This window comes from Aythya marila, assembly GCF_965140915.1.
Source record: "Aythya marila genome assembly, contig: HAP1_HAP1_SCAFFOLD_192, whole genome shotgun sequence".
Lineage (NCBI taxonomy): Eukaryota > Metazoa > Chordata > Aves > Anseriformes > Anatidae > Aythya > Aythya marila.
Genome location: NW_028137141.1, coordinates 411,744 through 426,918, shown reverse-complemented (window position 1 = coordinate 426,918; position 15,175 = coordinate 411,744). Strand labels below are relative to the sequence as shown.

At 51.1% G+C, this 15,175-nt stretch overlaps 1 pseudogene across 1 annotated transcript; it reads right to left on the bottom strand.

Annotated features, from left to right (window-relative positions):
* Positions 1-7,845: 7,845 nt before the first annotated feature.
* LOC309891168 (olfactory receptor 14J1-like) lies at positions 7,846-8,959 on the bottom strand (annotated as a pseudogene). Its single transcript has one exon. The product of its transcript is annotated as an olfactory receptor 14J1-like (transcript).
* Between the last annotated feature and the right edge of the window lie 6,216 nt (positions 8,960-15,175).

The window sequence follows — 15,175 nt, the reverse complement described above, 5'->3', positions numbered from 1 at the left end:
TAAGCAATCCTGCTAGCTGCTAGAACGTGGTTTCAGGTGACTTATTCCTTTGATGGATTTTGGCTTTAATTATCTCAGAACCCTCATTTTTTCCCACATGTGACAGAACTTATGTTTCCCTGGGGATACACACTGATTAAGAAAAAGAACAGGTTGGGGGTGTCACCTGTTTTGGGGATTTTCTTCAAGTCTGATGGCTGGGACGTGCTCCAGCACGTCTGAAACACCCTAGAAAGCAGCAAAACAGTATTTATGACACATGGGTAAAAGATTCCTTAATAGCTTTTTCCTCCACACTGCTTCTCCTCTGGCATTGCGGAGCCGTGGCCAAAATACAAAACCAAGGTGCTCCTGAAGAAAGTTCACATTCACCTGGAGGTTACTCATGATCTGGTGTCTTTTAAGAACATGGCATTAATGGACAAAATCCCCCCCACCAGAGAAATCACAGCATCAGAGTAGAATCATAGAATCATAGAATATCCTGAGTTGGAAAGGACCCTTAAGGACCATCAAGTCCAACTCTTGACACCGCACAGGTCTACCCAAAAGTTCAGACCATGTGACTAAGTGCACAGTCCAATCTCTTCTTAAATTCAGACAGGCTCGGTGCAGTGACCACTTCCCTGGGGAGCCTGTTCCAGTGTGCAACCACCCTCTCTGTGAAGAACCCCCTCCTGACGTCCAGCCTAAATTTCCCCTGCCTCAGCTTAACCCCGTTCCCGCGGGTCCTGTCACTAGTGTTAATGGAGAAAAGGTCTCCTGCCTCTTGACAACCCCTTGCGAGGAAGTTGTAGACTGTGATGAGGTCTCCCCTCAGCCTCCTCTTCTCTAGGCTGAACAGGCCCAGTGACCTCAGCCGTTCCTCGTACGTCTTCCCCTCAAGGCCTTTCACCATCTTCGTAGCCCTCCTCTGGACACTCTCCAACAGTTTCATGTCCTTTTTATACTGTGGTGCCCAGAACTGCACACAGTACTCGAGGTGAGGCCGCACCAGCGCAGAGTAGAGCGGGACAATCACCTCCCTTGACCTACTAGCGATGCCGTTCTTGATGCACCCCAGGACACGATTGGCCCTCCTGGCTGCCAGGGCACACTGCTGGCTCATATTCAACTTGCTGTCTATCACGACCCCCAGATCCCTCTCTTCTAGGCTGCTCTCCAGCGTCTCATCGCCCAGTCTGTACATGCAGCCAGGGTTTCCCCGTCCCAGGTGCAGGACCCGGCACTTGCTCTTATTGAACTTCATGCGGTTGGTGATCGCCCAGCTCTCCAACCTGTCCAGATCCCTCTGCAAGGCCTTTCCACCCTCATTCGAGTCCACAACTCCTCCAAGTTTGGTGTCATCAGCAAACTTGCTCAAAATACCCTCTATTCCTACATCCAGATCATTTATAAAAATATTGAAAAGTACCGGCCCTAAAATGGAGCCTTGAGGGACCCCACTGGTGACCGCCCGCCAGCCTGACGCAGCCCCATTTACCATAACCCTTTGGGCCCTGCCCGTTAGCCAATTGCTCACCCATCGTATGATGTTTTTATTTAGCTGTATGGTGGACATTTTGTCCAGTAGGATCCTATGGCAAACCGTGTCAAAAGCCTTGCTGAAGTCCAAAAAAATCATATCAGCTGGTTTCCCTTGGTCCACCATACGGGTGATCTTATCGTAAAAGGAAATCAGTTTAGTTAGGCAGGACCTACCCTTCACAAACCCATTGGCTGGGACCAATGACTGCTTTGTCCCCCGGGTGTGCCTCAATAAGTTCGAGAACCATCTTCTCCATGATTTTACCAGGCACTGACGTGAGACTGACAGGCCTGTAATTGCTAGGGTCTTCTTTCTGACCCTTCTTGAAAATCGGCACAACATTTGCCAGCTTCCAGTCTACCGGGACCTCTCCAAATTCCCAGGATCGTTGAAAAATAATCGATAGAGGTTCCGCGATGACATCCGCCAGCTCTTTCAGCACCCGGGGATGAATCCCATCCGGACCCATGGACTTGTAGGGATCCAGGTGGAGTAGCAAATCCCGCACACGTTCAGGGTCAGTTGGGAGTTTGTCATCCCCACCGTCCCGGTCCTCCAGCTCAGGGCACCCTGGGTCCCGAAGCCCATCATCGGCATTGAAGACAGAGGCAAAGAAGGCGTTAAGCGTCTCTGCTTTGCCTACGTCATCGTCTGTGAGGAGACCTTCCCTATCAAGGAGCGGCCCTATGTATTCTTTAGTTCTCCTTTTTCCATTTACATATCTAAAAAAACCCTTTTTATTTTCTCTCACAGACACAGCCAGCTTCAACTCTAGCTGTGCTTTGGCCACTCGAACTTTCTCCCTACAAACACGAACAGCATCCCTGTATTCTTTCCATGACGCCTGGCCCTCCTTCCAGTAGCGAAACACTCTCTGTTTCCGCCTCATCTCCATTAGAACATTCCTGGTCAGCCACGCCGGCCTCCTGCCCCGCCTGCCTGACTTGCGATATTTTGGAATTGCCTGATCTTGTGCTTCTAGGAGGCATCGCTTAAAGAGTGACCAGCACTGGTGGACATCGAGGCCTTCAAGAGCAGTTTCCCAGGGGACCTTGCTGACTAGTTCCCTGAGCAGCCTGAAGTCCGCTTTCCCCATATCTAGGGATGAGGTTTTGGTGGCACTTTTCCTTCTGTCACCATAAATTTTGAACTCAACCACTTCATGGTCGCTATGACCGAGGCGGCCACCAATCACCACATCTCCCACCAGACCCTCTCTGTTTTCTAGCAACAGGTCTAGGAGGGCACCTTTCCTAGTTGGCTCCGTTAGCACCTGCACCAAGAAGTTATCATCTAGGTGCTTCATGAACCTCCTGGACTTGCTCGTGTCAGCCGTGTGGCACTCCCAGTTAACGTCCGGCAAGTTGAAGTCCCCCATAAGGACAAGGGGAGCTAATCTCGAGGCCTCTCTTAGTTCTGTAAAGAATAATTTATCGGCGCTATCGTCCTGGCCAGGCGGTCTGTAATAGACTCCCACAACGACATCCCCTTTATTCGTTCGTCCCTTGATCCTTACCCAGAGGCTCTCAACTTTGCCATTGCCGACCTGAAGTTCCACACAGTCCAGCCCCTGCTTCACATAAATCGCCACCCCACCACCTCGCCTACCCTGCCTGTCCCTCCTGAAGAGCCTGTAACCATCTATTGCAACAATAGCCCTTCTTTCTTTTTTGAAGGATGATGTGGCAATGCGATGTGTAGGTCTCCTTGTCTTAGGCGCCCCCTCCAACTGGGACGGGTTTTTATCTACTTTGTCATTCAGATTGGCTTGTTCTAGTCCTTCATATCGATTATTTAAGGGTAGATGAGAAGGTGAGGTGGGCAGAGAGAGGGCTCGCCTACCACCCCGAATAGGCACCTGCCTCCATTCCCCCCCTTGATCTAGGTCTCCTCCCGCTGCCTGGCTGGAGGAGTGAACCTCTGTCTTCTGCGTAACAGGAGACGCCTGTGCCGTGGCAGTCTCGTGAACCTGCCTCAGAGAGGGTAGAGCGCACCTCCACCAGTCAATTTCCCTCTCTGATTCCCTGATGCTCCTGAGCCTGTTCACCTCCTCCCGGAGCTCCGCTACCTGGCTGAGCAGTTCTTCAACCTGGGCACACCTCCCACAGGCATACCCACCACTGCTGTCGGAGACCGACAGAAGGCTGGGGTACACTCTGCAGCCCAGGACCTGGATGGCTGCGTGTTTCCCCGAGCCCTCCGTCTGAGTAGCCACACTGGTGACCGTGGCTGGAGATGCCGCACAAGATGCGGAGGCCACGGTTTTCTGCCTGGTCGATACCATGGTCAGGTTCTACGCAAGCAGGTTACAAGCACCGAAGGGAGAGGCAGCTGCAACAGAGCGACGATGGGCCCCCCGCTCGCCCTGCCCACGCGAACTGCCACGCAAACTGCCGTGCCACGCCCTGTTTGCCCGTCCTGTTCGCCGCGCTCCTGGTTGCTCGCGCTACCTAGGGGCAACTTTTCAACAGCCTGGGAGGAGACGCTGCTGGCTCCGCCTGTGCCTCGTCAGCCTCCCTCGCGAGGACTGCCGGGTCCCGGCGGCTCCCCCGAGTGGCCTCGATGCCGGACAAAAAGCCCTGCCCGCCTCGGTCCCCTGCTCCGCTGCAGAACACGTCTGCCCCGGAGCCGATCGCCTCAGCAAATGGATTCCAATGGTTATTTCAATTTTATTATTTTATTATTTTATTTTATTTTATTTTATTTTATTTTATTTTATTTTATTTTATTTTATTTTATTTTATTTTATTTTATTTTATTTTATTTTATTTTATTTTATTTTATTTTATTTTATTTTATTATTATTTTGTTCCCAAAGTACAACTGACTTTTCTTAGAAAGGGTTTAATGTGCTGGGCTGGGCTGCAGTTACAGGGACAAAGACCACTGCTGGCAGTGGAGCTGTCAGACCTCCAGACTCTGCTTTTCCTCCTGATGGAGGTCTCCAAAGAAGTCACCCTGGATGAACAGCAATAGGAAAATAATGCTCAAAACTGAAATGCAGCAAAATTCAGACTTTGAAATAAGAAGTTTTTGATTAGGTGCTTTTTGAAATCTTCTTCCTTAACTACATCATGCAAGCTCTGCCATTAGCTGAACAAATCTTGAAGTCTTTAAGAAAACGGTGGTAGAGATGTTAGGAGTTTCTTCATTTTAATGAGGTCCATGGTGTATTTTGGTGCTGAGTCTATGAAGCTCAGGTACTGAGAGGAGAGTGATGTAACCGCTTGAGCAAGTCAAGTCAGAAGGCACAAACGTTGAAGTGACTTAGAGTGTTAATGGGCCCCACTGAAGGCTGTTACTAACGAAGCCTCCCTGGGGACTTGTTAGGGCAGATAATTGGAGGCCATGATTACAGACAGGCAAAGCGCTGTGCTGAGAAAAGTCTTGGTTGGTTTTAGTGAAGCAGAAGAGTCAAGGCCTGCCACCAGCTACTGGAGGGGAGATCTTGTACCCCATGTCTGGCTCAGGGCTCTTCCTGGGGATATGTGGGATGTTCTGGGCAGCGTGATGCCATGAAAAGAACAGTGGTATGACACCTCCCAGCCTCTGCAAGGGTTGCAAGGAAGGAAAGAGGCCCCACTGCAATGACTACATCTCATCACCTCATAAGCTCTAGCCAAGGGGACAAAAACTTCAGGGCTGTTGGGCTTTCCATTCTCGCCTGTACCCTCTGCCTTCTCTGCAAGCTTTCCAATGCTGTCCCACACTTTGCCCTATTTTCTTGAAGTCTGCAGAAACCCATGTCTGTTTACCACCTTGCTCTCATCCCAGCATTTCTTCCTCATCGAGGCTAGTGCCAACCTTCCACATTGCATTTTGTGGCAGCTTATTCTCTCCTGCTCTTTCCTATTATCAAAGGAAGCTCCATCAGGGTGGAAACCACCCCTGAAGAGGCATCCCAACCCACCAGGCTCCTTGTGGCCTCGCAGCCAACCAGACACAAGTGACCTCAGCAGCATCTCCCAAGCCCTGGGCCTGCTGCTGGCTTTGCAGCTTCTTGGCTAAACACAGCCAAGTCTTGTGCCTCCTGCTGTCCAGTCATTGACTCAAGCAGAAGGGACAGGACAACCCATTCTGGGGCCTTCTTTCTGTCTGGGACCTCCTGGCTATGTAGGCAGAAGGGATCCCACAGTCAGCATGCCAAGCAGGTGCTTTCTGCTGGCCTAGCAGGGCCACTGGCAGATGTCCGCCCAGAAGTACAGATCCCAGGGAGAAGTCAAGGGTGACCTGTCTGCTATAGACAGAAGTGACCTCACAGTCCCTTTCTGTGACACGTTCCTGCTGCTGCCCTATCCACTGCAGAGGTAGAAGTGACCTCACAGTCCCTGCCACAGTCACATTCCTCCTGCTGGGGCAGGAGATTTCGAGGTAGAGCTGACCTCTCTCTACTCTCCTAGGGACTAGATTTGACCTTTCTGGGTTAGAGATTAAGCAAAGTTTTAGTGGGAGTGTTTGTTGCTCTGCTTGTGGTGTCAGGTCTCTGGTTAGGTTATGGGCACACATGATGCTTAAGGGTTTTGTTTACATCTGCCAGGAAGTCTAGGATGAAATAGAGCAATTTAATGTTAGTGTTAGGGGCAATGATTCGGGTGAGCAAGAGAGTAAATGTAAGGGAAAGGGGCTATGGGCTGAGTTTTTCTTCAGGTGATACTTGGATTTCTGCATTACAATAGTGGATTTCTGCACACACTGAGAAAAAGTCTCTCCCCAGCTTTTCTGTTGGCCCACTTTAAGTACTGGATGGATGCTCTAAGGTCTCCTCAGAGCCTTCTCCAGGCTGAACAACACCAACTCCCTCAGCCTGTTTTAATAGGAGAGGTGCTCCAGCCCCTTGATCATCCTTGTGGCCCTTGTCTGGACTCACTCTAATAGCTTCAAGTCATTCTTGTATTGGGAGCCTCAGAGATGAATGCAGTACTCCAGGTGGCGTCTCATGAGAGCAGGTGGGAGTCTCATGAGGTTCCCGCAAGCAACCTCTCAAGCCTGTCCAGTTCCCTACCGCCAAGAAGGAACATGACGACCTATAGCCAGGCCTTCTTCCTGTAAGGGTCCTACTGGGTATGTAGGCAGAGGGGATCTCACAGTCGGCATGGCAATCGAGTGTCTGCTTGTACTGGGTCTGACAGGGATGGAGTTAACTTGCCCTGCAGCAGCCCACATAGTGTTGTGCTCTGCGCAAGGGGAAGTTGCTCAAGGACTCTTCCTAGTATGGCATCAGCCACAAATGAGCTGAAAATGTGCTCCGTGTTGTCATAAAGGGAGATAACAAAGAGGGTCAGTGGTGTTGACCCAAGTGCCCATCACTAAGGGATGCTACTGGTATCTGGCTGGCAGGAGGACTTTGTACCACTGATGTCCAGCAACCCTCCCCCTCACATCATCATCATCCCTTTCTTCAGTCCAAATATCACCAGTCTGGCTAAAGGGAGACTCCAGAAGACCATGGCAAAGGCCTTGATAAAGTCCAGGTTCACCACATTGCCTTCTTTCCCCTTCCCTACTGCTTCAGCAATTTTTTTTCCTGCCACATACCTGACGATGGCTGTGGCAGGACTTTCCCCGTTATGTCATCAGGAGCAGAGGTGACAGTTGCAATTCTCCTCGCCCTTTTATTTATTTATTTGTTTATTTATTGTCATTCCTTAAGATGCTTTTGATGCCTGCCTTTTCCAAGTCCCCAGAAATCTCTGAGCCAAACCTCTGACAGCCCAGTCCAGAAAGTCATGGTAGTGTGACATGGAGGAGAGGAGCATCTGCTTTGAATCTGTGCAAGAGGCATGACAGAAGTCTCACAGGGACAACAGGGGTTGTTTCTGGAGTCACACAGGGCAGCGTCAGGGCTCTGTGAGGTGCCTATGTCTGAGCTGGCCTCCCATGCTCCTCATACACATGGGGCTGTTGAGAGACACAGGTCCCTGCCTTGCACATCCACAGGCAGTGCACTGCAGTGCCTGCAGTGAACCTTTGGCTCCCGCAGCCACTGCCAGAGGCTGGGAGGCACCTCAGCCCTGCGGTACCTCATCCTGCTCTGCCCTCCTCTGAGATACCCCAAGGCATGAGGAATGGGCACAGAGACGTTCAAGGAAGCACATCCCAGAGCTGCCTTCAGGTGGCTTCCCAGGGGACGTTACTTGGTCTTGTGACACTATCTGTCCAGCTGACCTTCATGAGACTTCTAGGAATAGCTGATGGCCTTTGTGCTCCTTTGTGTTCATCTCCCCACACGCATATGATGTGCCTGGTGTCACCAGCATTGGGTTTCTCTTTCCGTGTCTCCCATGCACATACAGCAGGCCCTGCTCTTCTGGGAAATCCTATCCCCCGAAGAGCAAGTGAGCAATGGCTTTGTCAGTCATTGCTGAGCCTCCTGCCCATACACCCCACAGCTCTGAGCTTGTGATGGAACTCTCCAGAGTATGAAAAATGACCAAAAGAAAACTTTGTTCCTGCAATGCTTTATGAGTCATATGCAGAAGACAATGGGCTTTTTTTTTTTTTTTTTTTTTAAGATTATCAGGTCTTATCAGTTTCCTCAAGGCATCCTTGAGCTCCTGGTTCCTCATGCTGAAGATGAGGGGGTTCACTGCTGGAGGCACCACTGAGTACAGAACTGCCACCACAAGGTCAAGGGATGGGGAAGAGATGGAGGGGGGCTTCAAGTGGGCAAACAGGACAGTGCTGACAAAGAGGGAGACCATGGTCAGGTGAGGGAGGCACGTGGAAAAGGCTTTGTGCCGGCCCTGCTCAGAGGGCATCCTCAGCACAGCCCTGAAGATCTGCAGATAGGATAATAAAATGAAAAAAAAAGAACCAAAGAGTAAAGAAAAACTGAAAACAAGTAGCTCAAATTCTCTGAGGTAGGCATTTGAGCAGGAAAGCTTGAGGATCTGGGGGATTTCACAGAAGAACTGCTCCACAGCATTGCCTTGGCAGAGGGGCAGGGAAAATGTGTTGGCCGTGTGCAGGACAGCTTGGAGAAAGCCACTGCCCCAGGCAGCTGCTGCCATGGTGGCACAAGCTCTGCTACCCAGGAGGCTCCTGTAGTGCAGGGGCTTGCGGATGGCAACATAGCGGTCGTAGGCCATGATGGTAAGAATTGAAAACTCTGAACCAAAGAAGAAGACAAAAAAGAGGACTTGTGTAGCACACCCTTGATAGGAGATGGTCCTGGTGTCCCAGAGGACATTGGCCATGGCTTTGGGCAGAGTGGTGGAGTTGCAGCCCAGGTCGAGGAGGGTGAGGTTGAGGAGGAAGAAGCACATGGGGGTGTGGAGGTGGTGGTCGCAGGCTACAGCGGTGAGGATGAGGCCATTACCCAGGAGGGCAGCCAGGTAGATGCCCAGGAAGAGTGTGAAGTGCAGGAGCTGCAGCTCGCGTGTCTGCGAATGCCAGCAGGAAGAACTCACTCACAGAGCTGCTGTTGGGCATTTTCTGACATTGAACACAGTTGTCTGTTGAAAAAGAGAAGGCAGAACAAAGTTAGAAGAGAATTCTCTGAGGAAAACATTTTGAAAGTCTTAGAACACTCTCATCCCAAGCCTCTCTCTTTGCAGGAGAATCTTTCTGCATCTCTATCACTTGAGTCCTGGCTGATTCTTTCTGAGGCTGACATTGGGAGCAGGGATTCCTGTGGGCTCCAGAGGAGTCTTTCCTGCTGTGAAGCATTTGAGAAGCAGGAACAAGGGGGAAACTGAAGTTCAGTCCACTTATAAGATCCATGAACTTCACAGCGCAGTTCCAAAGAACACCTCCCTCCAGTATAGAGCAAGGCAGATTTTCTTATGCTTAGTACAACAAGCACACTCTACTGTTTCCCAATATGTAGAGAAGCCCCTTCTTAATGCAGAGAAGCCCCTTTTCCAGTGCAGATGGACAGAATCCTCACCTTGTCTTCAGGTGCATGAGCAGGATCTCAGCTTCTCCCTCTTCGCCAGGGCTGCAGAGGCCTCACTCCAGCTGCCCACAGACAGCCAGTCAGCAACACGGACATGGCCTTAGCACAGAGGTGTTTTCTCCTTGGGGGACCTGGAGAACACAAGGATGCCAAGAGGGAGCTGCATCCTGCTGGAGATCAGGCTGCGGCCCAGGAGGATGCCCCTCAGTAAATTGAATTTTTTAAAGCTGGGGTGTCCGAGCATCCCAGCTGCACCCCTGCAGTGTCTGGAGGAGGCTTAGCACTTGGCTCTTGGCTGATCAGGGGCAGCTGGGTTATGGCTCTCCATGGACTTTCTGCCAGATGTCCTCACCTCGCAGTACAACCCAGCAGGACTCTCAAAACCCACTGCCCTCCCAGAAACAAGACCCAGGAGGAGACCCTTCCAGGACCTGCAGCTGCATGGCCCTGCAGCCAGACACTTACCTTGTCAAGGGCTGTGCAGATTTCTCCTGCAGGCAGCTCTCAGCATCCTCCCACTCCCAACTGCCTCCAAGCCCTCTCTCCTCCCCTCCTCTCCCCGTGCCAGCTGTGGTCAGAGCCCAGAGCCCTGCTGCACTGTGCAGAGGAGCTGCTCCTGGGCACAGCTGTCTCTCTGCACCAGGGCCCTCTTGCCACGAGCTCTCTCTGTACCAGAAGTCAGGCCCAGCCCAGCAGCACAGGCCCAGCCCAAGGCATTGCAATCACCCCTCTGGGGGCTTTCCTGATGAGCCCACAAACCTCAGGCACTCAGAGACAGTTGAAGAAATCTCTCCAGAAGTCCAAGTCAGATGCAAGTTTCCTGGAGTGTCCCCCTGAGGGCCAGCATTGACACAGCCTCCCTTGAAGCTCATTAGAGCAGAGCATTGGAGGCAGTGAGGACAAGGAGACAAAGGCAATGTGAAGGTGACACTGAGGTGTACACAAAGTGGATGCGTTTCACCAAGCACAAGGGCCCAGACAATAATGATTTAAAATTTGAAAAGATTGAAAAGGAAGATAAATTTGTTATAATAACAATAATAATAATAAGAAGAATATGTACAGAGCAAGTGATGCACCATGCAATTGTTGAGAAGCCCCTCACCAATGCTCAACCTGTCCCTGAGCAATGTCCCCCTGACCCTGGCCAGCCTGCATCAGGATCTGTTGTGCACGTCCCTTGGCCTTAATTTCTTTTAGTGCAAAATCAGCTTTCAGAGGGATTTGGAGTATTTTCTTCCCTTTCTCAAATACTTCCTCTGCTCTGTCACCCCACACAATGATGCCATCGATGTAGTGCAGGTGTTCAGCAGCTTCCTCCTCTTCCAGTGCAGTCTAGGTCAGTCCATAGTCCCTCAGGGCTGTGTTTCCAGCCCTGGGGCAGTTGATTCCATGTTGCAAGCAAGCTGCGGCCTTCACTCTGCTGGCAGACAGATGGAGAAAAATGCATTAGCGATATCAATTGTGGCAAAACACTTGGGTGCCTTTGATTCCAGTTTGCATGGAAGCTCTACCGTGTCTGGCACGGCAGAACTCAGCATTGCATGACTTCATTCAGGCCACGATAGTCCTCAGTTAGTGGACTCAGCTGGTGCTATACTGACTCAGGTGCACGGTTGTGGTAGTGATTGGCACCAGCTGTCCTTCAACGCTCATCAACCCCACAACAGAAAAGTCCTTTGAGAGACCAAGGCAAGGTAAACAACAGTTTAATGTCCTCCATCTCCAAGGCACCTATGCCAAAAGCCCACTGATACCCTTTTGGGTCCTTAAAATATCTATCCTCTCCTGGAGTAGTCTCTTGCAAGGATGCACAGAGTCTCTGGGTTAGTGCCAATGGGTTGCTTTTGCCACTCCTTCCCACTTAGATACACTTAGGCCAGGACCCAGTACACTGCAGTGGTATGTGTTTCTTTGGAAATGCCAGGGTGATAACACCTCCTTTTCAAGCATTTAACCATTTTTTATTAGGATTCTGCACTTGTTTGGGGATGACCTTCCAAAGCTTTGGAGGTGCCCACTGCTCTAGGTGCCTGCCCATATCCTCACACACTCCTTGCCACTAGAAACTCTCCTGCCACCAGAGAGATATCTGAATGGCCTTCTTAAGTTGTTCTGAAACACATTCAGGAGACATAACAATAGGAACATGCTGGTTTGACCATCCCAAGGATATTCACAACTTTGAAGAGCTAGTGTAACTAGCCTAATGGAGAAGAGGGAAGTGAAGCAGAAAGGGAGAGTGAAGAAGTGGGGAAAAGTGTCTTCCTCTTGTCTCCCCCACAGCTTGGTTTCCTGAGGAGAAAAGGTCCAGAGTGTAATTCTTAATAGTTTCTGAGAGATGTCTCCCAAGATATGGAGGTAATGGCAATGCTGAGTGCAAGTACCAGATTAGTTTCATGACCAGGAATTTTACCATGTCATAAGCCAGTGTTACACGGTACATCAAAAGAATGAAGTTAAACCAGCCATCAGAAAAGATAAACAGCATGACAGGGGAGGCATACAGTAAATAATGTTCTATACAACACAATTCTGAAATGTAGCACTACAGACCTGAGATTTAAGAAAAAAAATAAAAGAAAAAAAGAAGGAAAATCAACCTTGTGATCAGCAAATATTAAAATCAACTAATGCTTATAACAGCTTTCTTTTAACATGCTGTGGTCAGATCTGTCATTGACTCAAACTTTGTGCTCCATGTTGGGCACCAAAAAGAGTGTGGTTTATCCCGGCAGGCAGCTCAGCACCACACAGCCATTCACTCATACACACACCGTGCTACATCCCCAGTGGATGCAGTTGAGAATGAGGAGAGGAAAAAAATGAAATAAAAAAGAAATCATGGGTTGAGATAAAGACAGTTTAATAGGACATAAAGGGAAGACAAATAATAAATGAGAGACAGCAGCACAATCAGGGTAAGCCATGTCCCTGCAGACATGAACAGCTGACAGAATGGACCATCAGTGTGAAGGAAACATTGAGAAACTGCAAGATTTTGCCTACAGAAACCTCTTGGCATTTACAAGGATCAGAGCCTAGTCCTGCACCAGAGGAAGGGGAACCCCACACATCAGGGCAGACTGGGACCCTGCTGAGTGAGCAGTGCCCAGGAGGAGAAGGGCCTGGACACCACGAGGGATGCCATAGAGCAGAGGTGCCTGCTCACCAGGAAGCAGGCCAGCTTCCTACAGAGCTGCCTTACGAGGAGCATGGCCAGCAAGCAATCTAAGTTATCAGACTAATCTCAGATCCCCTGAGACACCACACAGACGAGGGTATAGAGACAGCAGGAAAAGAGGTGCAGGTGTGAGAGTCCCTTGGACAGGCTGGTGTGGAGAGGAGCAAGGGCTGTAGCAAGGCTGAAAGTGCCAACAGGACATAAGTCTCTGTGCCTGAGGCTACGGCTGTTGTCTGTGCCACTGAGGCCTATCAGGAGACAGCTTATCATTAAAGCAGCAGAGCCTCATTGCCTCCTTATCTCCACCCATGAACTAGGCAGGGGTCGTACCATCCTCCTGCACTTGGCCATGCACATCCCCATCTCCTACTGCCCCAGGAAGAGCCCTGAGCACTGTGTGAAGGGAAAGGATCTCCCTTCCCAAGGGCCAGGGGTCAAGGCCTGACCCTTGTACTTAATGAAACACATCCAGTTTTCCTACACATCAGTGTCACCTTCACATTGCCTTTGTCTCCTTGTCCTCAGTGCCTCCAGTGTTCTGCTCTAACGAGCTCCAAGGTAGGCTGTGTCAGTGCTGGCCCTCAGGGGGACACTGCAGGAAACTTGCATCTGACTTGGACTTCTGGAGAGATGTCTTCAATTGTCTCTGAGTGCCTGAGGATTGTGAGCTCATCAGAAAAGCCCCCAGAGGGGTGATTGCAGTGCCTTGGGCTGGGCCTGTGCTGCTGGGCTGGGCCTGACTTCTGGTACAGAGGGAGCTCGTGGCAAGAGGCCCTGGTGCAGAGAGACAGCTGTGCCCAGGAGCAGCTCCTCTGCACAGTGCAGCAGGGCTGGGGGCTCTGACCGCAGGCACCCAGGCAGAAAGGGATTCCAGGCAGCCTGGAGGGTGTACGCAGAGGAGAGCTCAGTGCAGGAGAAACCTTCACAGCTCTGCCCACGGTAAGTCTCTGGCTGCAGGACAGTGCAGGCGAGGTTCGTGGAAGGGGCTTCTGGGTGTGGGATGTCTCTGCCTGGCCAGGAGCTGCCAGGATGTCTCTCGTGGCTTGTGCGGTGTGGAGGAGAAGGTGCTGCAGGGCAGCTGCAGGGGTGCCCAGGGCTGTGGTGCAGAGCAGGGTCCCTGCTGTGCCCCAGGGGCTGTGTGCTGGGGCAGGGCCTCTGCTGCCTGCCAGGCTCAGCACTCTGCCTGCCGGGGGAGCCCAGGGGCTTGAGCAGAGGAAGGGCAGGGCAGGGGCTGCCTGCAAAGAGAAGGCTCTTTCTGCACTCTCTGCCTGCCTCTCCTTGCCTTGATTGTGGGGTAGGTTCCATGTTAAGAGTGGTTGGATTTGCACAGGTAACTGAGCTTCCTGTTTCACTGAACTTAGACATAAAGATGTCAGTGACAAACCTCAAAATATCCCTTTTCTTCTCTCTGCTCACAGAGTGCACTAGGGCTTTTCTGTGCTATTCTTTAGGACCTGCAGATAGGGAGATGTCCCCAGAGCTGTCCCCATCCCCAGGAGGTGTCTGCAGGGCAGAGCTGGGCACACAGTGGGTGGAATGGTGTCCGTGAGCATGGATGGGAGGAGACATGGGGACAGAGAAAGAGCTGCTGGCATGGACAGCTGCAGGCAACAGGGACATGGGCAGGCTGTGAGAGGGAGTTGCTCCCTCCCTGCCATCCCCTGCAGTGCAGGCGCCTTCCTTGCAGCATCCCCTGGTCTCCTCTCTTCCCCTCAGAGCTTCTGTCATGGCTTGTACAATATGGGGGGCTGAGAATATGGGGTGTCTGAACCCTAAATCTCTGTGTAAGTAGTCACATTTGCTGCAGGCCCCCTCCACTTTCCTCCATGGAAGAAGGCACAGAATCATTGAATCATAGAAGAGCAAAAGTTGGAAGGGACCCACAAGGACCATCAAGTCCAACTCCTGCTCCACAGAGGTCTTACCCCCAAATTCCTACCATATGACAAGGAGCATATTCCAAATGCTTCTTCCACTCCAGAGCTCTTGTCCCTCTCCTGTCTGTGCTAGCCAGATGGCACAGGGCTGTGAGGACAGGCTCTACCTCACTGACACCGCAGCTTCTGCACTGGGTTGGGTCTGCCCTGCCTGCCCATGCCTGCTTCTCCCCCTTCCCCAGCGTGGTAGCTGGTGGTGTCTGATTCTGACAGGGAGTGCTGTGCATGGCGGGTGAAGCAGGAGGAGATGCTTCCTGTTCTCTCCGGCCAGATACGCACAATCCACCTGCTGATTTTGTCTCCTGGATATTGAACAGGGAAGATGCACACAGAGTCGCACAAACACCCCTCACTCAGCAGAGGAAGCCACTTCCCAGGAACCTTCCCTCTTGGAACCTTGAATGGAGCAGAGCAGGCTCCTTGGGAGCTGATGGGCAGAGGAGGCTGCAGTGTACAGGTTACTCAGGAAATGCAGAGCAGGGCTCCAGTCAGGGAGAGAGAAAAAGATCCTCTAGAAACAGGAAATGTAAGGCTTTAATTGGGAATTAACTGAATTTTGCTCAAAGACTTTACTCGTGACACTCTCTATTTTTTTCTCATTTGGCAGTGTCCATGTCCAGAATCAGCAA